This window comes from Saccopteryx bilineata, chromosome 1 (assembly GCF_036850765.1).
Source record: "Saccopteryx bilineata isolate mSacBil1 chromosome 1, mSacBil1_pri_phased_curated, whole genome shotgun sequence".
Classification (NCBI taxonomy): domain Eukaryota; kingdom Metazoa; phylum Chordata; class Mammalia; order Chiroptera; family Emballonuridae; genus Saccopteryx; species Saccopteryx bilineata.
The window spans coordinates 205,501,356-205,524,473 of NC_089490.1; positions in this window are offsets into that span (position 1 = coordinate 205,501,356).

Below are 23,118 nucleotides of genomic sequence, written 5' to 3' on the forward strand. Positions count from 1 at the left end.
GCGTGTCCCCTTTAAGGAGTACACATTTTTTTGTTTGTTTTATTTTGTTTTTAGTGAGAGAGAGAAAGGAGAAAAAGAGAGACGGACAGACAGGCTGGAAGGGAGAGAGATGAGAAGCATCAGTTTTTCATTGCGGCTCCTTAGTTATTTGTTGATTGCTTTCTCATATGTGCCTTGACAGGGCGGGGGGGGGGGGCGGTGACAGCAGAGAGTGACACCTTGCCCAAGCCAGTGACCTTGGAAACCAAACCGTTTAAAGCTTATGTTTATTTTTTTTACACACTTCCTAAGAGCGCTTTGCTTTAGAAAATGAATGCAAGAGTTGTGTCACTTGATTTGTCAACAGGATTTTAAAAATACATTGGATGGAGGCCCTGGCCGGTTGGCTCAGTGGTAGAGCGTCGGCCTGGTGTGCAGAAGTCCCGGGTTCAACACCCAGCCAGGGCATACAGGAGAAGTACCCATCTGCTTCTCCACCCCTCCCCCTCTCCTTCCTCTCTGTCTCTCTCTTCCCCTCCCGCAGCCGAGGCTCCATTGAAGCAAAGATGGCCTGGGCGCTGGGGATGGCTCTATAGCCTCTGCCTCAGGCACTAGAGTGGCTCTGGTCTCAACAGAGTGAAGCCCTGGATGGGCAGAGCATTGCCCCCTGGTGGGCAGAGGGTCGCTCCCTGGTGGGCGTGCCGGGTAGATCCCGGTTGGGCGCATGTGGGAGTCTGTCTGTCTCCCTGTTTCCAGCTTCAGAAAAATACAAAAAAAAAAAAAAAAATACATTGGACGGAATAGTTTCTGACTAAATAAATATATTGGACCAGTTGTTCTATACTGCAGTTGGATTTGAGAAAGCATACCTGTTTACTTTTTGGAGTTTTCTAGATTAAAATAATTACGCCTCTAAATAGGAGTATCGGCTAAAATTCTACACACACAACATGGAGTCCCTTTAGCTTTGGGATACGCTACAGAAAAAGAACCAAATAGCCACAACAATATTTATTGTTTTATAAAGTTTACCAAGATTTCCCCCCATCTCCATTCTTAAGTATATTAGTAATATGGGAAAATCATTGTATTTACCTTACAATGAAATGAAAACCAACCCGAAGGACCCCATAGTGAGTGTTTATTTCACAGAAAACTCTGTCTTTCCAAGCTTTATCATCCCCCAGTTTAACAAGCCATTTTCCATCCTTGGTACGTTTGCACCGATCATTTCAAATGCCCTACACTATCCTGTGTAACACAAAGGGATAGATCAGGACCACCCACTCTGTCCCCTACATGGATGGTGTTCTGCATGTCATTACAGAACTGGGCATGTTCCTCTTTCATTTTAGTGGCCCTCTGGAAATGTAGCCATTTCCTGATCATACCCAACTGTGTCCCGCCTTAATATTTCCATGGCATTAAGGCACGGCTAGAAGTGACAGGGGAGTCATTGCCAATCTCATTAGTTTTCATATCACCGAGATTCAACTTCAGAAGAGGCATCCTGAGTTTTATTTCCTTCGTTTTAAACACACCATCACTCACTGGGGGGGATTACTGTTCATGGTTTGAGTTGAGCACTCCATTACTCTGTGGGGTGTTTTCAGCGCTGGCAGAGACGAGAGTCGGTGATGGTCTCGCGGAGTCTGTACAAGGTCACCTGCGGTAGTTAATGAGGAAGCGGTCTGATGTCACTCTCAGCACGGAGGTAGCCAGGTGTGTCATGGTGTGGATGTTCAGATGTGTTTTCTTCGGTGATTTATTTAAGTGCCTAGTGCACGGCGGCACTGTTGTTTGAACCTAACAAAAGTTAACCTTTTTAATCAGCTGTTCATTTTATTTCTGTGGTCTCAAGTGTGGAGGGGGGACCATTATTTTCTAAAACAGAACTCTCCTCAGCTTTTGGAAAACGTTTGTGGTCACTATGTTCCAGACAGTATGAGTGTGCTGGGTAGTCCTGCCAAAAATGAGTTATCTAGTTTCTTAACTGAGAAACTCACCGAATGACTGAATCTTGATAAATTTCTTTACGGGCATTTTTTTTTTCCGTGAAAGTATCAGGTTCTGATGCTTAATAGGACCACAGTTCATTCTGATGGGGGTCAACATCACTATGACACAAGCTAGCTTGCGTAGCAGAGATCTCCGCCTGCCTCTCTACCGACGCCTTTATTTTGTTAACGAGCTGTGAGAACGGAGTGTGCCCGTGGATGGGGAGAAAGGAAAATAATAAAGTTAGCAAACAGCAAAGGCAACTAGGAATCTCCACAGTGCATCAGGTTCATAATTCATCTAGTTGATCTATTTATTCTGAGCATTTATTTCCCCAAATAACAAAGACCAGACAACGTAGACAAAAGCATGGCGTTGACAAAATATGACCTAATTTGAAATATTCTTCTACAGGGAAAACCTCTTCTTTATTCTGTTTATGATGATATTAAAAAAGGAGGTTTATTCAAAGTCATGGTAAAGATTGTTATTCTGTGTCAATTATAAATAAAAATAACGTTTATTTAAAATGTAAGTTGCTTTCAATCAACTCTTACAGATATATTGTGGACTTTTAATCTCTTTTTGCCATTATACATGTCAACTCTTACAGATATATTGTGGACTTTTAATCTCTTTTTGCCATTATACATGTATATTATACATTTAAAAGTTTGAGAAATGGGGAAATTGTGTGATAGCAGACCTATTTTTATTAAAGCAATATCATGGCCACCTCTGACCAAAGGCTGTAAGACAGACGTGCCTGGACTGCTCTGAGCCTCAGTCTGTTCCTCCGTTACTTTTTTGTGAACATTTTTTTTAGCTCAGGTCGGCAGAGACCCTTTTAAAAGACAGAGTCAAATTTAAAATGGGGTTCACATGATGTAAAATGGAGAAGTTATCCTTTTCACTTCCTCCGTAATAAATTAATCATGCCTAGACGTGAACAGAAATGGGATTCTGAAAAAAAAGAGACAGCTGTTAAATACATAGGAATATGCTTTTGGATAGTGGATGGAGAGCCGGTTCTCCTGAAATCCACGAGCGTAGCAAGACCCCTGGTCTGAAGGTGGATGCAAAACCACCTTCTTCATTGGAACCGGTGCTCAAGGTCTAGTCCACGGCTGGAGGCCCTGGGGGCACGTTATCACGGGACGCTGGACAAGGTGAATTGCCCGGGAGTGACCTGGGAGCAGCTCTCGCATAAGAAGTAGCCTCGGCCTCCCTGCTTCCTGGGCCTGCAGTGTACCGGACGGAGTTCTGCCACCCCCGGTCCATGTCATAAGGGCAGCTCCGGTCCCAGAATCCAGTCTGTCAGGCAGTCACAGCAATGTAGGCGTTCCTCTTGGGGGCTAACCCCTGGAATACAGAACTTGTTTCGTCATATGAGGTGTCGATACATTTAGACGGACCCAAGATGACCTATTGCACCAGGTCCACCTTGGTGCCACTTGCTAGGAACCGGCTCCCAACGTATCAGACCTCGTGTCTCCATTATAGTATTTGGCTGTTTTGCAGTTATTTTGATGGGGATGAATACACAGACGTCACAGATTCCAATTCAAGGGGACACTAAACGCAAACTCCTTCAACTGGAGTGACTGTGGGAGAACTCGGGGTCCTATCATCCACTACGCATCTTGGGATAAGGTACCCCCCCTCTCATTTTAACTCTTTTTTGTCTTAGACTATTTTTCGGGCCCTTCTTTAAGCAGAAGTTGTGCCCTCACAAACTTCCCAGATTTATTTAATGGAACAAGTTCAAGGTTAGATGAGAAATCAAGCATTGGACAAGACAATGTTTTCAGAAGTTGCTTCTTTTCTTCCACGCCATTTGCCAGACAGCAGCACGCGGTCGCTCGGTCCACGGTGGCCCCTTCCTGTGGGTCGCCATCGCAGCTCAGTCGGACTCACTCTGACTTTGGGGCGGGGGACAGCTAAGGAAAAGTGCTCTTCCAGAAGCGTTTCTGTTTCAGCTGGAGTCATAAATGTTTCATTGATGATAGTGGCTGTGCATGGACAGGCCAACACAGTGTCTCCCTTTGATGTCCTCTTTCCGAAGGCAAAAGAGAACCACGTCGTTTTCCCCGAAGCGTTGCATTCCAAGGAAAAGCTGTATGGAACCAGACAGGAACACAGGACCGTACTCAAACAGAACCCCCCTTGCTGAGGTTCGGGGGAAAGCTCGCGACATCGGAAACTTGTTGCCACTGATGCGACTGTGCTGCGTAAGGGTGTGTTTTAAAAAGTTCTTACCACGAAAGTCAATTTGAAATCGCTTAATAAATCTATTAACAAACAGAACATTGATTATGAAATATTTCTATTTCTAGAAGTTTACACCAAGCGGTGAAATTTATGTCACACGTGGATGAAGGGAATGGATTTGAAACAATTGGCATGATGTGACTAGACACGCATACAGATTCATGACAGTTTATAGTATGCAAATGAAAATGAGTTGCTTTTTAAATCTAATTGAATTTTCTCATATACATTAATTTGCACTGCCCACAGCTCTATAGTTATTTCAATACACAAATATTTGTTTCTATGTCTTATGTCTGTATATATTTAGATGTATCAAAGGGAAAAATGAAATAAAGGGAAGTTAAAGAAAGTCATATAAAAATATACATTCCTACAGGCAGAGAAGATAACACATTATTTTAACCCAGTGTTTTATCACAAATATTTATGGAAATACCAAAGAAGAAAATCTATTTAGGGAAAATTAAGCAGAAAAAGACAGTGGGGGGAACCTCCTTAAAAATAATAATTTTAATAGGTAATATTTAATATTTGCAGAAAGAAAAACATTGAGAAAGTGGTAAAGACTACATGCATATCTGTGCATTGAACTCTGGCGGCAACCAGAAGGACAGCTTGCGTTGACCCCTGCACCCTGCTGTTCTAACTTGGGTTTCTTCTTAAAAGCCATTGAACTAACCACGCTCCTTGATCCAACCAGTAATGCCATGGGGACATTTCCACAGTGTCGGGACATCCACCCTGTGGGTTCAGAACAAGAGAACCCCACGTCGTTGAGGAGTGGGCTCTGGGTGGAGCCTCACCAGGGTTGGAGGGTTCCCAGTCAAGGTCACTCACAGGGTTACAGGTCAGCTGGGGCCTCTGAGAGGCAGCCACTGGTTCCCTGGGGACGAGCTCTTGCTTACAGAGACAGAGTGTAAAACCGAAGGAGAGGAGGAGGTGTTCTGTAAACTATCCTGGGAAGCCATATTTCATAGCTCTGCTTGCCTCTGTTTATATAAGAAGAGAGTCATTAGCTTCAGCCCAGTCTCTGTGGGAAGTGGTTACACCCAGGGTGACTCTGAAGAGACAGGCAGTGCTGGGGGCACGCTGACAGATCGTCCGCAGTCATCCACTCATGTTCCAAGTAGGTGTGATAATCTGCCACCCTTACAGCGATAAGGCCCTGGGTGGTACGTCTCTGTGCTCATGTTACCATGTAAATAGAAAACATTCTATTTTCACCTGCCTCCTATGAGAATGGTATGCATCTACAATAGACAGTTTATCTCAAGTCTAGTTATTTACTATTCAAATATTGCTTCTGTTTACTGAATAATGAGGCTGGGTGAAAAATCAATGCGTTCCTGTTTGGGACATGGCTGCAAGCCCAGCTTCATGTTAGGCTTTCTTCGGATCTGGAACATACATGTTCATTAGACTGCAGACTAAGGGCGTGAATGACGTGCGTGGTGTTTGTGGTTTTACTGGGTGCTGGTTTATTTTTTTAGCTTTTACATCCATGTGCGTCTCTCTGACTTCTGGTCTCCGTCTCAGGAGAGAGATCTCTAGGCTGGGTCACTGGGCTGCCTAGTCATCTGCTTTAGGTCTGGGGTCAGTGGAAGCAGATGTCACGAGGACATCAGAGCTGTTAAGGAGAGCAAGGCCAGAGTCCTCCTGACTAGGGGGGGGTAATGCACGCCCCTTGCTCAGAAAATAGGGAAACAGTGCCATCAGCATCCTAAACCATAGAGATCTTCTTTTAGAAATAAATCTTTAATGATTTATAAAAGATAAGAGGATTATGAGAGAGTGATGAGACCATAAACATAAAAGTTGCGAAAATATATTAGCATCGTCATTTTACATACTACATAGTTTTATGAAGGTGATAACTGATCATCAAATATTGTTGGCTCACTTCTGGGCAAATATTTTTATTAGGTTCTCTAAATGCCTACTTCTAGCAATTCCATTTTCAATTTGGACGTGACACCCATTTTCTTGTGATGAACATAAAATACATAAAATTAGAAATAGCATTTTGATGACTTTTTCATCCCGAGTAGGATCTTGTGGCTGAACAGCTGTTAACAGGAGCTGTTAAGAGTAGTGTATAGGAGTGACATCAGGGAAATGGCGCCGTGAGCAGCGCGTCCGACAGCTCTCCCCTAAATCACAACAAATTTATCAACTAGAAACAGAAAAATTTATCCTCGGAGCATTCCGGAGTTCCACACAAACTGATAGCGAAAGGACTGTTATCACTTGAATCTGAGAGACGAGGGTGTGGAGGAATCTACCACAGGGACGTTCTTTCAAACCGCAAGGGAGTGCGCCTGCGGTGAGTCAGCCCATATACTTGGGAACCGCGAGCCACCGCGAGCAGCCGCGCGCGCGCCCGGTCCGGTTGAGCACCGCTGACGTACCCAGCGGCCCGCACACTGCGAGTGGGGGTCGCCGGCCACCGGTGCCCGGAGCGCCCCATTCGCGCGCGTGCCTTGGGCATTCCACGCGCCCAGGGCGCCCTGCTGGCCCGCACACCCAGGGGGCTCCATTATCCTGCACCTGGTGCGGTCCAGCCGCCAGCGGCGGGGCGAGCGGGAGAGGCTTGGGAGATTCTCTCCGTAGGCGGGGCACCTCACCCAGCCATTCAAGCTAACAATCAAGCATTGGGGGAGGGGCGCGCGCAGGCAGCCTAAAATACCTTCGGAAGCACAGCTGCGACCCAATCACTGAAATTAGCTTAACCCATGAAATCTGCGCACCCTCGGTTCTAATTGATAAGATCTCTCTCAATTCAGCGTTCCAAGACAAGAGGCGTGATATTTTTTAGTGCCTCTCGCTAAAGGGGCGGGGGCAACTTCTGATTAATAGAGCCTCCATATTTAGGGATAAACGCTAACAAGAAGGACTTGGCAGATAATAAGGTCTATACTACACTAGTCGTAAGCAGAGACTAGTGCCTCTTCTTCCCTGCAAAAACAGGCTACAAAGTGTGGAAAGCCTGGGTTGAGAGGTCCAACTAAATGATAGGCGCTGAACAGTCACCTTGACAACAATTGACTCCCACCCTCGCCTGATTACACTGGAGGCCCTGACTGTCAGAGCCTTTCCCAAAGCCTTGCACTGAGTGGGGATAGAGTGGGGATTTCCCAGCTCTTTGAGCCTCTTACTCCCCAGGCAGAAGCAGTTGCAGCCTTATAGCTGGATCACCAGGCTGCTAATTCAGAAAGGGGGGACTAGGAGAGAAAATCCAGGAAAGCAAACTCTCTTATCGTTGGACCCTGCAAACGCCAACAAGCCTTTACTTCCAGCAAGACTAAAGCCAATTATATGACATTGCCATAGAATCCCATCAACTGCAAATCCCTACCTAAGAGTGACACAGGGACAGAGCCTGGGGTACAGAATCTCCGACCAGAAAGAGGGAGAGAAAAGAAAAAGGAAGAAGTTAACCTCTCAAAATCAAGAAAAACCCACAGACTTTACAACTTGATCCACTATTTTTTTTGTTGTTGTTGTTTGTTTCTTCTATCTTTTTGCCTTTATTTCCTCCACCTCGGTCCTTCTATTCTCTGCCCATCTTATGCTTCCCCTTTCTTGAACTACACTACCCATGAGTGTTGCATTTTATTTTTCTTCTTTATCCTCACCCTCCTTTAAGGTTATACTCCAAAACACTTAACTCTCACTCTCTCCTCTTTTTTTTTTTTTTTGTCTTGCTTTATTTTGTTTTTTTCTCTTCCTATTTTATTTCTTCCTTCGTTTTTCTCTTTTTCTTATTTTTTCCTTTCTATTCGTTTTTTCTTTTCTCATTTTACTTTCCTCCCATATAATCCTCAATCACGAACAAATTAGTTAATTTGGGACTCAAGGCTTTTTTTTGGCTTTATTTCTCTTTTTTGCTTTTGTTTTTATTTTTTTTTCTTGTTTGTTTATTTTTGTGGCATTTTGGGTCCTCCCAACCCAAGGTCTCCATTGTATTTAGTCTTCGCTCCACTTAATACAACAGATTTTTACTTATTATTTTTATTTTTTCTTCTTTATTATTCTTTTTTGGTCCTTTTTTTCTGGTTCCCTCTTATCCCTCTCATTATATCTCTTAGTTGACCATCACATACAAGCAAATCATCTTATGCTTGTCTAAGATTTTCTTCCTTTTTTTTTTTTTTTTGCATTTAGTAGGTCCCTACTCCCTTTTTTTTGCCCCTTGAACTCTTCACCCCAAATCAGGCCCTCCATTATAGGCAGGATATTTCCCTGAGGAGGGGAGAGGAGGGAAAGAGAAGAGAGAAAAAAAGGGGGAAATAATAAATTATTACTGTTTTTTTTTGTGGGGTGTTTTACCTTTTTTTTTTTTTTTTTTTTTTACTTTTTACTCTTTATTAATTCTAATTAGTGCTATCAATAAGACCACCCTCAGATGCCGATAAGAAAGAGGAAATCGAATATTATGGATACAAAAGAAAGAGAGGTAACACAAATAGATGTGGAAAAATCTATGGAGAAAAGACTTAACATATTGGAAGCCTTGGAGCTAAATGACAGAGAATTTAAAATAGAAATCTTAAAAATACTCAGAGATATACAAGAAAACACAGAAAGGCAATATAGGGAGATCAGAAAACAACTCAATGAACACAAAGAATATATTACCAAGGAAATTGAAACTATAAAAACAAATCAAACAGAAATGAAAAACTCAATTCACGAGCTGAAAAATGAGGTAACAAGCTTAGCTAACAGAACAGCCCAGATTGAGGATAGGATTAGTGAAATAGAAGACAAACAACTTGAGGCACAACAGAGAGAAGAAGAAAGAGACTCAAAAATAATAAAAAACGAGAAAGCCCTACAGGAATTGTCTGACTCCATCAGAAAGAATAACATAAGAATAATAGGTATATCAGAGGGAGAAGAGAAAGAAAATGGAATGGAGAATATACTCAAACAAATAATAGACGAGAACTTCCCAAGCCTGTGGAAGGAACTAAAGCCTCAAATTCAAGAAGCAAACAGAACACCAAGTTTTCTTAACCCCAACAAACTCACTCCAAGGCACATCATAATAAAGATGACACAAACCAATGACAAAGAAAAAATTCTCAAGGCAGCCAGGGAAAAGAAGAGTACAACATATAAAGGAAGGCCTATTAGATTATCATCAGATTTCTCAGCAGAAACTCTACAAGCTAGAAGAGAGTGGACCCCAATATTTAAAGCCCTGAAAGAGAGGAACTTTCAGCCAAGAATACTATACCCATCAAAGCTATCCTTCAAGTATGAAGGAGATATAAAAACATTCACAAATACAGAAAAGATGAGAGAATTTATCAACAGAAAGCCCCCACTTCAGGAAATACTAAAGGGGGTTTTCCAATCAGATTCAAAGAACAAAAGAAAACAACACCACAAGTAACAGCTCCACCAAGAACACAATAAAACCAAACTTAAACTGTGACAACAAAGGAAAAAAAGGGGGGAGAGGATGGAGATTAACAGTAGCAAAGGATGATGAAGTGCAGAAATACTTATAAGATAGGGTACTACAATGAATATGGTAGGTACCCTTTTCATTACTTAATGGTAACCACCCTTAAAAAAACCACCACAAAAACACTTGACTTAAAAAAGGAAAGAAGTATGGAACACAAACAAACAAAAACAAATGATAGAAAAACAAAAAAGAAGAATCAAACTAGATACAAAACTAACAGAAAGCAATTTATAAAATGGCAGTAGGGAACCCACAAGTGTCAATAATTACACTAAATGTAAATGGATTAAACTTACCAATAAAAAGACACAGAGTAGCAGAATGGATTAAAAAAGAAAATCCAACTATATGCTGCCTACAAGAAACACATCTAAGCAACAAGGATAAAAACAAATTCAAAGTGAAAGGCTGGAAAACAATACTCCAAGCAAACAACACCCCAAAAAAAGCAGGCGTAGCAATACTCATATCTAATAATGCTGACTACAAGACAGAAAAAGTACTCAGAGACAAAAATGGTCATTTCATAATGATTAAGGGGAAGTTGAATCAAGAAGACATAACAATCCTTAATATATATGCACCAAACCAAGGAGCACCAAAATATATAAGACAGCTACTTATTGACCTTAAAATAAAAACTAACAAAAATACAATCATACTTGGAGACCTCAATACACCGCTGACGGCTCTAGATCGATCATCCAAACAGAGAATCAATAAAGATATAGTGGCCTTAAACAAAATACTAGAACACCTGGATATGATAGACATCTACAGGACACTTCATCCCAAAGCGACAGAGTATACATTTTTCTCTAGTGTACATGGAACATTCTCAAGAATTGACCATATGTTGGGCCACAAAGACAATATCAGCAAATTTAGAAAAATTGAAATTGTACCAAGCATATTTTCTGATCATAAAGCCTTGAAACTAGAATTCAACTGCAAAAAAGAGGGGGAAAAACCCACAAAAATGTGGAAACTAAACAACATACTTCTAAAAAATGAATGGGTCAAAGAAGAAATAAGCGCAGAAATCAAAAGATATATACAGACAAATGAAAATGACACACGACATATCAGAATCTCTGGGATGCAGCAAAAGCAGTAAGAAGAGGAAAGTTCATATCACTTCAGGCCTATATGAACAAACAAGAGAGAGCCGAAGTAAACCACTTAACTTCACACCTTAAGGAACTAGAAAAAGAAGAACAAAGACAACCCAAAACCAGCTGAAGAAAGGAGATAATAAAAATCAGAGCAGAAATAAATGAAATAGAGAACAGAAAAACTATAGAAAAAATCAATAAAACAAGGAGCTGGTTCTTTGAAAAGATCAACAAAATTGACAAACCCTTGGCAAGACTCACCAAGGAAAAAAGACACAGGACTCAAATAAATAAAATCCAAAATGAAAGAGGAGAGATCAACACAGACATCATAGATATACAAAGAATTATTGTAGAATACTATGAAAAATTATATGCCACCAAATACAACAATCTAGAAGAAATGGATAAATTCCTAGAACAATACAACCTTCCTAGACTGAGTCATGAAGAAGCAGAAAGCCTAAACAGACCAATCAGCAGGGAGGAAATAGAAAAAACTATTAAAAACCTCCCCAAAAATAAAAGTCCAGGCCCAGACGGTTATACTAGTGAATTCTATCAAACATTCAAAGAAGACTTGGTTCCTATTCTACTCAAAGTCTTCCAAAAAATTGAAGAAGAAGCAATACTTCCAAACACATTTTATGAGGCCAACATAACCCTCATACCAAAACCTGGCAAGGATGGCACAAAGAAAGAAAACTACAGACCAATATCTCTAATGAATACAGATGCTAAAATACTAAACAAAATACTGGCAAACCGAATACAACAACATATTAAAAAAATAATACATCATGATCAAGTGGGATTCATCCCAGAATCTCAAGGATGGTTCAACATACGCAAAACGGTTAACGTAATACACCATATCAACAAAACAAAGAACAAAAACCACATGATCTTATCAATAGCTGCAGAAAAGGCTTTTGATAAAATACAACACAATTTTATGTTTAAGACTCTCAACAAAATGGGTATAGAAGGAAAATATCTCAACATGATAAAGACCATATATGATAAACCATCAGCCAACATCCTATTAAACGGCATAAAACTGAGGACTTTCTACCTTAAATCAGGAACAAGACAGGGTTGTCCACTCTCTCCACTCTTATTCAACGTGGTGCTAGAAGTTCTGGCCAGAGCAGTCAGACAAGACAAAGAAATAAAAGGCATCCATATCGGAAAAGAAGAAGTAAAGCTATCACTTTTTGCTGATGATATGATCCTATACATCGAAAACCCGAAGGACTCCACAAAAAGATTATTAGAAACAATAAACCAATACAGTAAGGTCGCAGGATACAAAATTAACATACAGAAGTCCATAGCCTTTCTATATGCCAACAATGAAATATTAGAAAACGAACTCAAAAAAATAATCCCCTTCATGATTGCAACAAAAAAAATAAAATACCTAGGAATAAACATAACAAAGAACGTAAAGGACCTATATAATGAAAATTACAAAGCATTGTTAAGGGAAATTGAAAAAGATACAATGAGATGGAAAAATATTCCTTGTTCTTGGATAGGAAGAATAAATATAATCAAAATGGCCATATTACCCAAAGCAATATACAAATTTAATGCAATTCCCATCAAAATCCCTATGAAATTTTTTAAAGAAATGGAACAAAAAATCATCAGATTTATATGGAACTATAAAAAACCCCGAATAGCCAAAACAATCCTAAGGAAAAAGAATGAAGCTGGGGGCATTACAATACCTGACTTTAAACTATATTATAGGGCCACAATAATCAAAACAGCATGGTATTGGCAAAAAAATAGACACTCAGACCAATGGAACAGAATAGAAAGCCCAGAAATAAAACCACATATATATGGTCAAATAATCTTTGATAAAGGGGCCAACAACACACAATGGAGAAAAGAAAGCCTCTTCAACAAATGGTGTTGGGAAAACTGGAAAGCCACATGCAAAAGAATGAAACTCGACTACAGCCTGTCCCTGTGTACTGAAATTAATTCAAAATGGATCAAAGACCTAAATATAAGACCTGAAACAATAAAGTACATAGAAGAAGACATAGGTACTAAAATCATGGACCTGGGTTTTAAAGAACATTTTCTGAACTTGACTCCAATGGCAAGAGAAGTGAAGGCAAAGATAAATGAATGGGACTACATCAGAATTAAAAGTTTTTGCTCAGCAAGAGAAACTGATATCAAAATAAACAGACAGCCAACTATATGGGAACTGATATTTTCAAACGACAGCTCAGATAAGGGCCTAATATCCAAAATTTACAAAGAACTCATAAAACTCAACAACAAACAAACAAGCAATCCAATAAAAAAATGGGAAGAGGACATGAACAGACACTTCTCCCAGAAAGAGATACAAATGGCCAACAGATATATGAAAAGATGCTCAGCTTCATTAGTTATTAGAGAAATGCAAATCAAAACTACAATGAGATACCACCTCACTCCTGTTAGATTAGCTATTATCAACAAGACGGGTAATAGCAAATGTTGGAGAGGCTGTGGAGAAAAAGGAACCCTCATTCACTGTTGGTGGGACTGTAAACTAGTACAACCATTATGGAGGAAAGTATGGTGGTTCCTCAAAAAACTGCAAATAGAACTACCTTATGACCCAGCAATCCCTCTACTGGGTATATACCCCAAATCCTCAGAAACATTGATACGTGAAGCCACATGTAGCCCCATGTTCATTGCAGCACTGTTCACAGTGGCCAAGACATGGAAACAACTAAAAAGCCCTTCAATAGAAGACTGGATAAAGAAGATGTGGCACATATACACTATGGAATACTACTCAGCCATAAGAAATGATGACATCAGATCATTTACAGCAAAATGGTGGGATCTTGATAACATTATAAGGAGTGAAATAAGTAAATCAGAAAAAAAACAAGAACTACATGATTCCATACATTGGTGGAACATAAAAATGAGACTAAGAGACATGGACAAGAGTGTGGTGGTTACCAAGGGTGGGGGGGGAGGGAGGACATGGGAGGGAGGGAGGGAGAGAGTTAGGGGGAGGGGGAGGGGCACAGAGAACTAGATGGAGGGTGACGGAGGACAATCTGACTTTGGGCGAGGGGTTTGCAACATAATTTGATGACAAAATAACCTAGACATGTTTTCTTTGAATATATGTACCCTGATTTATTAATGTCATCCCATTGCCATTAATAAAAATTTATTAAAAAAAATAAAATAAAACCTCCAGGAAAAAAAAAAAAAAAGAGTAGTGTATAGGCTGGGACAACATTTGGGCTGGCTCCTGATACTGTTTGTTTTGTTTGGAAATATATACTTATTCATCTAAAGCTGATGATTATAGTAAAAGTTTTTTTTAAAGACAGAATTCTTCAGACAAATCAGTTAAGTACGAATTTAATTTTAAACGTAAATTTGATAAGATGGTATTTTTATGGTTCTTTTGACATTTCCTCTCACTTGCAGAAGTCACATCAGAGACCAATAGTGGCTTCATGGTTTGGCTTTCGTTTAAAACGCCTCTTAGGCATTCTATTCGTGTGTCTTCCATTACAAGAGAAATGTAAAAATTTTTCTCCGTCATTAATCATTGATTGATTCAAAGCTTCAAATGAGAGGAGGGTTATTTTCTGTCCAGTGTGATTATTGCTAACTGCTGTTTCCCAGCCAGGGGTGATATATTTTGGATGGTTGCAGCAGTTCTTAAAATCAGAGGTTCTAAAACCTAAATAATTCTAGTGACTCCCTATGTGCATTATTAATTATTATTATTATATTATTTGCAATGTGGATGTCCCATCTGTTCTTTGTGTGATAACTTCCTGACCAAGTTTATTGCCCGGTGCCGCCCTGGTAACCTCCCATCCAGGCGCTCAGGCCGACCCCCATGTAACAAACAGTGGGGCTGCAGAACTCGGGACCTGGAGTTTCCAGGGTGGTAATGAGAAACAGACTAACCTCAGTGACAGTCGGAGACTTCAACACCAGTTGAGAAGGGGGCAGAACCATCAGCCACCGGAACCGGAGACCCCAGAAACCGGAGACAGAATCGGCTGAGGTGTGGAACAGCCCAGCTCCACCCAGGGGTCTGGTCAGCCTCTTCATCAAGCTGGTATTCAATCATAACCATCGTGCAAAGATGAAGATGGTTCATTTCTTTTTTCCCCTCTAAAGATGTGTGAGCATCATTTGGGATGTGTTTGAAGTCGCAGGCAGCACAGCACGGTCTAGTGACAATACAGGTTACTACGGGGCGTTCTCAGGAGACACCTTGAGGCAGGGGTTGTTTATCCCCTCTCTCAGCACTAGGGACATCGTCAGCCCACCATCTCCAGATCCAGTAGGAACATAATCGGTGAGAAATCAAGGTAGCCTTAAAAAAAAAAAAAAAGCACACTTGATCCACAGAGTTTACTGAAACCTAGAAAAAAAGAAAAAGAAAAAGTAGCCCCAGCTATGCAGGCATTCAAGTATCCACTCCTTTTTGTGTTTACAGTGCCTAGAAATTCCTTCCCCCTTTGGGGGATATTGTATTACTTTATATTCATTTTGAAGGATCCCCTAAATGAGCTATTCCCCAGATACACAATGCAGTGCAACTCCAGATGCTGCAAGAATCCCTTACGTTGTTCTCCAGTATAAACTGTTCCTAAACACTTCTACTTTTAAACAGCTCACAGTGCAATTGGATCCCCACAGCCATAAGAAGTCAACCCAGAAGAGAGCTCACACCCATCCCAGGCATGAACTAAATGTGGGTTCATGGACCTAATAGACGAAGCAAAACCAGACAAGTCCTAGGAAATGGCACAGGAGGAAATGCAGACGAACTTGGCCAGAATGACCCGTTAGCTACAGCACCAGAGGCTTGACCCTGAATGAACCGAGAAGCTGGGCTTCACTGAATGTTAAAATCTACTCTCTGCCCTGGCCGGTTGGCTCAGTGGTAGAGTGTTGGCCTGGCGTGCAGGAGTCCCAGGTTCGATTCCGGCCAGGGCACACAGGAGAAGCGCCCATCTGCTTCTCCACCCCTCCCCCTCTCCTTCCTCTCTGTCTCTCTCTCCCCCTCCCGCAGCCAAGGCTCCATTGGAGCAAAAGCTTGCCCGGGCGCTGAGGATGGCTCTGTGGCCTCTGCCTCAGGCGCTAGAATGGCTCTGGTTGTGGCAGAGCATCGCCCCCTGGTGGGCGTGCCGGGTGGATTCTGGTCGGGCGCATGCGGGAGTCTGTCTGACTGCCTCCCCGTTTCCAACTTAAGAAAAAAAAATCTACTCTCTGAGAACAACCATGTCAAGGGAAAGAGAGACCAAGTCACAGACGAGGTTAAAATAATGGCAAAAAGCCACATCTTATAAAAGGGTGTTACAGAAAATGTACAAAGAACCCTTAACCATCCATAATGAGAAAATGAAAAATGAACCCTTAACCATCCATAATGAGAAAATGAACATCCCTATTAAAAAAAAAATGGGCAAAAGTCATGAACTCACCTACCGGAATGGCCCAAATCCAGAACGCAACAGCACTCCATGACAAGGACGTGCGCAGGGAGGCGGGAGCACCCGCTCACTGCTGGCGGGACCCACCGTGACACAGCCCTGTGGGGAGACGGGGTGGCAGTCCGCTAATCACCTTCTTCAGTACAAGCCCACGATCCTGCGCCAGGATCTTGACACAACTGAGATGAAAAAAGGCACGGATGTCCACACAAACACCCGCAAAGAGGTGCTTGGAGCGGTCTTGGTCGCAATCACCAAAACTTGGAAGCAGGAAGATGCCTGTCCGCAGGTGATGGGCACCTGACCTGCACCGTCTACAGGAAAGGGGGTGCACCTCGGTCCTGAAAGGAAGCACACCATGAAGCCGGGGGATGAACCTTCCACGCGTGTTACCACTAAGTGAAAGCAGCCAATCTGGAAAGGTGTGGGCAGAGCCGCTCCAGCCCTGTGACTTCTGAACAAGGCCAAGTTACCTCAAAAGTAGAGAGAGGGGAGGTTCCTGCTGGAACGAGGGGTGCAGGGGCGGGCACAGGGGGTGCTCAGGGCACTGAGGCTGCTCTGTAAAACACGTCTTCATACACGTGCCCAAACCCATTGGACGCACACACCCAGGGGTGACCCTGATATCAACTGCGGGTGACGAGGTGTCCCGGCAGGTTCGCCAGCGATAACACATCGACCCTGGTGGCAGGAGAAGCCCATAGAGGGGGGGATGGTGTGTGAATGTGGGGGTAGGGGACACACGGGACCTGGTTGTGTTTTCTACACAATTTTACTGTGAAGTTAAAACTGTTCTAAAACAGAAATTCTATTTAAAAAATTTTTTTTTTTTACCCTATCACTCCCCCCATCTTTTCATTCATCTCTCTTCTCCATCTGGGATTATGGGGCAAAAAATCTAGTACTTTACATGTGAAAGGGGTCCTTTCATTATTAATGATTCCACTTGCCCTCATCTGAAAAATAAGACCAAAATGTCCAAGGTCACAGAGCGCTCAAGGGGTCGAGCCATGTTTGGTATCCGGGCTTCCTCTGGTGACAGTTTTTATCATCTCTCCTTCTAACAAAGCAATGATTTGAATTATTTAACATTTGACTTCTATAACAAGATATTTTATTTCTAAAAACCAATGAGATGTACAAACTCTATTCTGGTTCTTGCTCACTATTGCTCTGAGTTCTTCCCTGTGATACATTCACACCCATGCTGATATATTCCTTTGCATTTTTTGGGGTCCCATCAGCCAACATTGAGCATCTAAACTGTGATATACATGCTCCCTTTGGGATGGGACTTCCTCTTGTCCTTGAGTTCAGTGAAGAAGTGCTCAGAATTGTTTCAACTCAAAATGCCTTCTAAGATCACAGAGCTTTTTGTTTACTTCCTCCCTGGGTCTTCCACTGAACTTATTTGCTCTCTGTTGTATGACCATGGAGTATTTCTCTGTGTTGCAAGGATGGTAGCATGTGTATTTGTGTGTATACATGCATATTCACATGTGTGCACGTGTCTGTCTTGTTACTCTATTACACTCTAATCGCTTTATGATTTGTATGTATTTACACACCAAATAACTTGTGATTCAGGTACGTGTGTGCATAACTCACTTCCTTTATTCGTCCCTGAAATCTGTAGCAGATGCCTCCTTCCTGCTGGGGCTGTCTGTCTGCCAGGGGACCAGAGTGTGGCTGCAGCCGAGGAGTAGGCACAGTGGAGCCCAGGATGGCTTCAGGGGGCCAAGGCCGGGCCAGGGCCAGACCGTAAAGGGCTGTGAAGACGGAGCTGGGTGCTGCAGTGTTAACGCAGCAGGAAATGATTCCAACACAGTAATGAAAAGACCTGACCTACATCTCCAGAGATGACTGTCCCTGGCTTCTGTGTGGAGACTGACAACCTGAGGGATGTAAGCGGAATTCTGTCTGGAGGCTGTTGGGACAGTGCAGTTATCAACTACGGTTTCCTGGCCAGCCCAAGGGGGACAGTGGAGAGAGAGAGGAAGAGAGAGAGAAAGAGAGAGAAACAGTGGTGGGATTCAGCTGGTTGGCACGGGTTCAGCAGAACCAATACCTAATTTTCTGTTGAGTTTGGTGAACCGGCTGTTAAAATGCCACTTGTCATCAGGGTTCTCTCTCAGGTGGGGGCCTGGGCAGCCACCCCATGAGGAAATCACACATGTACATTCCTTACTTTTAACATTCATCTGTGCAATCTAAGCGCCCGTGGTCATGTTCATTCTGTCCACAGGTGAAAAACCCGCAAGTGAGGATGCCAAACAAGAAGCAATATGGAAGTATCTCAAATAACAGTTTTATTGTTTTCTGTCAGGTATTATTTAATATTTTTTCATTGATATTTTAAAACTCTTTCTTATAATATCATCTACTAGTTTTGTGTATCTTTTATTGTTCTTAAGTATTAAATGCATGAAATAATAAACTACCTTTCAGTATATAGCTTTTTTTTTATGCTTAAAATAGTCATTAGGACAGAGAACTGGTTGTTATATTATTTGAATCCCACCACTGGAGATTATATATATATAATATATAATATATTATATATAATATATAATATATGTAATATATAATATAATATATAATATATAATATATAATATTATATATATATATATATAGAGAGAGAGAGAGAGAGAAGGGGGCAGGGAGAGAGAAGTGTGTGGCTTGAGGACTTGAAGGGAGACTGAGGTGGGTGTTGACTGACGAGACACAGTCATTGGTGACTTCTCGGTTTCTGGTTTGAGAACCTGCCTGACTTGAATAATAGTTGATATTTCTGTATCACTTCAGTGTTCCTATAATGCATTCTTTCTTTCTAAACACAAACAGCAATGGATGTGTATGTTAACTGTATGCAGATAATAAAACTGAGGTTCTCTGAACAGTAAAACGTCACAGGGACAGTCCACAGCGGGACTCACCCCTGTCCCTCCCCAGTCCAAGCCCGCCATGCCATCTACCTTCCCCCAGGGAGGTAGAGAGCTCCTCTCAACAGGCCCAATCATTTTCTTTCCTTATTCAACACCAACAACATCACCCTTGACCCTGGTCACACGAGGGAGCTCAGGTCAGGGGTCAAGCACCTTGTCATGTGCACGTTGGCCATGTGTACGTCTTCTTTAGAAAAGTGGTATTATTCAGGTCCTTTGCCCATTTTGAATCGGGTTGTTTGTTTTGTTGCTATGGAGTCATATGTGTCTCTTGCACAGGTTGGATGCTCATCCTTTATCGGACACGTAGCTTTCAAATATTTCCTCCCACTCCAGACGCAGAGTGTGCCTTCTGGGGACGATGTCCTTTGCTGGACAGAAGATTCTCAGTGTGATGTGGTCCCCCTTGTTTAGTTTTCTTTTGTTGCCTTTGCATTTGGTATGAAAAAAAAAAAGCCCTCTATGTTTTCTCCTATGAATATTATGGTTTCAGGGCTTACAGTCCAATCTTGAATTGATTTGGAGGTGATGTTTGTGTGTGGTGTATGACAAAAGTCAGGTTTTATTCCTTTGTAAGGCACTGTTTCCCCCACACCGTTTACTGAAGGGACTCACGGTCTGTGCCTAGCTCCTCTATCCTGTCTACGGAGGAGACTCTTTCTTCTGTTCCATTGATCTCTGCGTCTGTTTTTATGCCAATTATCATCCTGTTTTGACTTCTGTGGCTTTTGATGCAGTTTGTAATCAGGAAGTGGGACGCCTCCAGCTTTATTTTTCTCTCCTGAGATGGCTTTGGCTATCGGAGGTCTTTTGTGGTTCAGTTTTGATCTGTCTGGGAAACTGTTCTCTCTCCTTCAATCCTGAAGGACGCCTTTGCTGGTGGAACGTTTCCGGTTGGCATCTTTGTTACTATGTGGCTTCTTAGAGATTTATGTCCTACAAAAGAAAAAAGAATAACTGTTTATTTTAAATCCTTGAAACATTTAATCCAAATAGTTAAAATACTATCTATCTACCTACCTACCTACCTATTTAATATAATCCACATAAAGATATAATTATAAAATGTCCAAGAGTCCTCAGAAAAAAACTGAAAGGGAACCTGGTCACAGTTGTTTCTGATTCTCTTGTTCCTTTGATTCTAAGAAGTTCTCTCCTGTGATCTTGTAGACATGGAGACAGTGGACTACTTTAGCAAGATCTAATCTCGGGAATGAGAAAAGACGGAGTAGGTACATGTTCCTTGTATCTCAGGGGACAGGACTTCCAAATGCTTGATTTAGTAGGGGGAGGGCACATTATTCAAGTGTCACACCCACGACCTCGGAACAGGAAATTCGCTTCAGGGAATGATGTGGAACTGGGATTTCTAGTCAACTTCAACACTCTCCAATGTGTTCACAGGAAAACCTTTGAAGCTATCTGCTATAAAATGTGTTTTTTGAATGTTTTCATCTTCAGAAAATTGAGAGAATGGGTAGGAAGGGGACATACACCTAAATTCATCTTAACTAGCAAATACAGCAAGTATTTGAATCACAACTACGCTGCATGTAAGATTAAATTTTCTGATTTGGTCATTTTTGGTGCAAGATTAAAATACGAAGTCTAACTTTGTTGACTAATGTTTCATAACTTAGGATTGTCTGATAGATAATAAATCTACACTGCACTGCTTTTTAGAATACAGTCTGAGTTGTAAATCGGCTCCACAATCAGCTTGGAGGGTATTTCTGTCTCCCCCCCCCCCATGAAACACTGTTCCCATCAGTGTCCACTCTCGTTTCCCCCAATGCCAGCAGCTGCCTCTCATCCGGGTCCTGTCTCTTGTCACTCTGCCTATTGTGGGCATTGCACAGAAATTTGATTATATATTACATAGCTTTGGTGACTGGCTTGTTTAATTTAGTGTCATGTTTTCAAGGCTCATAAGTAAGCTTTTAAAACATGTACACTAGCTTTCTGGTTGCAGAACTCACATGCCATGCAATCTGCCCACATAATGTGTTCAGTGCTTGGGTTTTTAGGAGAGTCATAGTTTCCCACAAATCCGTGACCACCATCACTGTTAGAGCATTTTGTTGCTCTACAGGGAAACCCTGTCTCCGTTAGCGGTCGCAACCCATTTCTCTCCGACACCCCCAGGCTTAGACAACCCCTTATCTCATATCTGTCTTTAGAGATTTACTTATTCTTGACATTCATATGGAATCACACAGTGTGGTCTTTCGTGACTGGCTTCTTTCACATGACACCATGTTTTCGAGGCTCATCTGTGTCGTGTTCTTGATCAAATACTTAGTTCTTTTTCATTTTAATCAGTAAGCTTTATAATATGTCACTCTTCAATTTATCACTCAATAGCCAAGGTCAGTCACGATTTGACGAAATCTTGTCATATGATAAGGTTGAAGATAATCTCCCCAAAAGAAGAAGAAAAAGATAAAAGATAGAGAAGAGGAAAGAAGAATAGAGTTTTATAGAAAATATCCAATATGTGACCAACAAGAATGGAAGACAGAACCAATACACTGGGAGGAGATGGTCATATAGGTATGATAACAAAAGTATCACATAAAGGTCACTTGATTCCAGGCTAGAAGATCACAGGAACTGCCAATCATTGCAACTGGAAACATGGTCCTCCCAGAGATGGCCACACAGTGAGTCAGGATACAGGAATGAAAGAAACACATTCTAAGGGGTAGAAATGACAGCTGGTCCTGCCCAAGGAGACACGAATGACCAGTGGTCATCCCGAGAGACTGAACATGGTGGTGCACACCTTCGGAAGGCTCAGACAGACCGATTTATAATTCAAAACTTCACACCTCTCTACCAGGTTGGGTGGAGGCTATTGTCAAGTTTATTTCTAGACATATAAGGACTTAAGAAAATATTTCTCATGCATTCCCTTCCCAGGGATGTATTTGGGATGAACAGTCTCAGAAGAGAGCAGTCCCAGAAAGAAGAGGCAGGATCCAGGAGTTTGGGATTAGACACCAGAGAGAAGTCAGGGATGGGGGGGAGCAGTGTTGGGACACCCCAGGACTATGGTTGGTGGTAGCTGGCGTGGGATCACAGGGACAGAGGGATGCAGCTTCGGGGTCAGGAAATGGGAGAGATTCCCGATTCCCGGGGGAGAGATTTCAGTGTTCCTGTGGACCCTAGGAGGACTCAGGGAGGGAGGCACGCTGGTGAATGAAACTATATCAATCACATCTTCATACTGTAAAATAGATGACTTATAAAATTAAGCAGCAGCAGTATTAGTGCACTGTTTAGCAATAAAGAAGTGAATATGATAGGTAATTTGCAAGAGGGTGTCTTTGGGACTTAGAACTCGGTGAGGGATAGGATACAGTGTTTGCTGGAGTTCTCCCTTCCTCCCTCCCCTTCCCTCCCCCCTCCTTCTCTCTCTTCCTCTTAACTCATCCTGCTCCCCATTTTCTTCCTCCTCCTGTTTTGTTTTGGTTATGAAATGCTTTTAATTACTTAATTTAAAAACATGATAATTTCATATAACATGTCGCAATTAGTTTCCTGTGATGGGTAACGAGACAGCGATTTCCACTTGGACTCTCTTGCTCTAAGGTCACTTGCAGCTGCACGCAGCAGGCGGGACAGCACCATAACATGCCAGGTGCAGTGACGTTTTAGGGATTTTTTCTTTTGTGTCTTTGGTGGCGTTTTGCTGATTTTTTTTAAAGGTAGAAGGTGTTTCTATCCGCTCCTTGTTGTGTGCCCGCCTGAGACTGAGACGGAGGGAATGGAGCCATGTTTGTGGCATGAGGTTAAACTCTAAGGACAGAGAGAAACCGATGT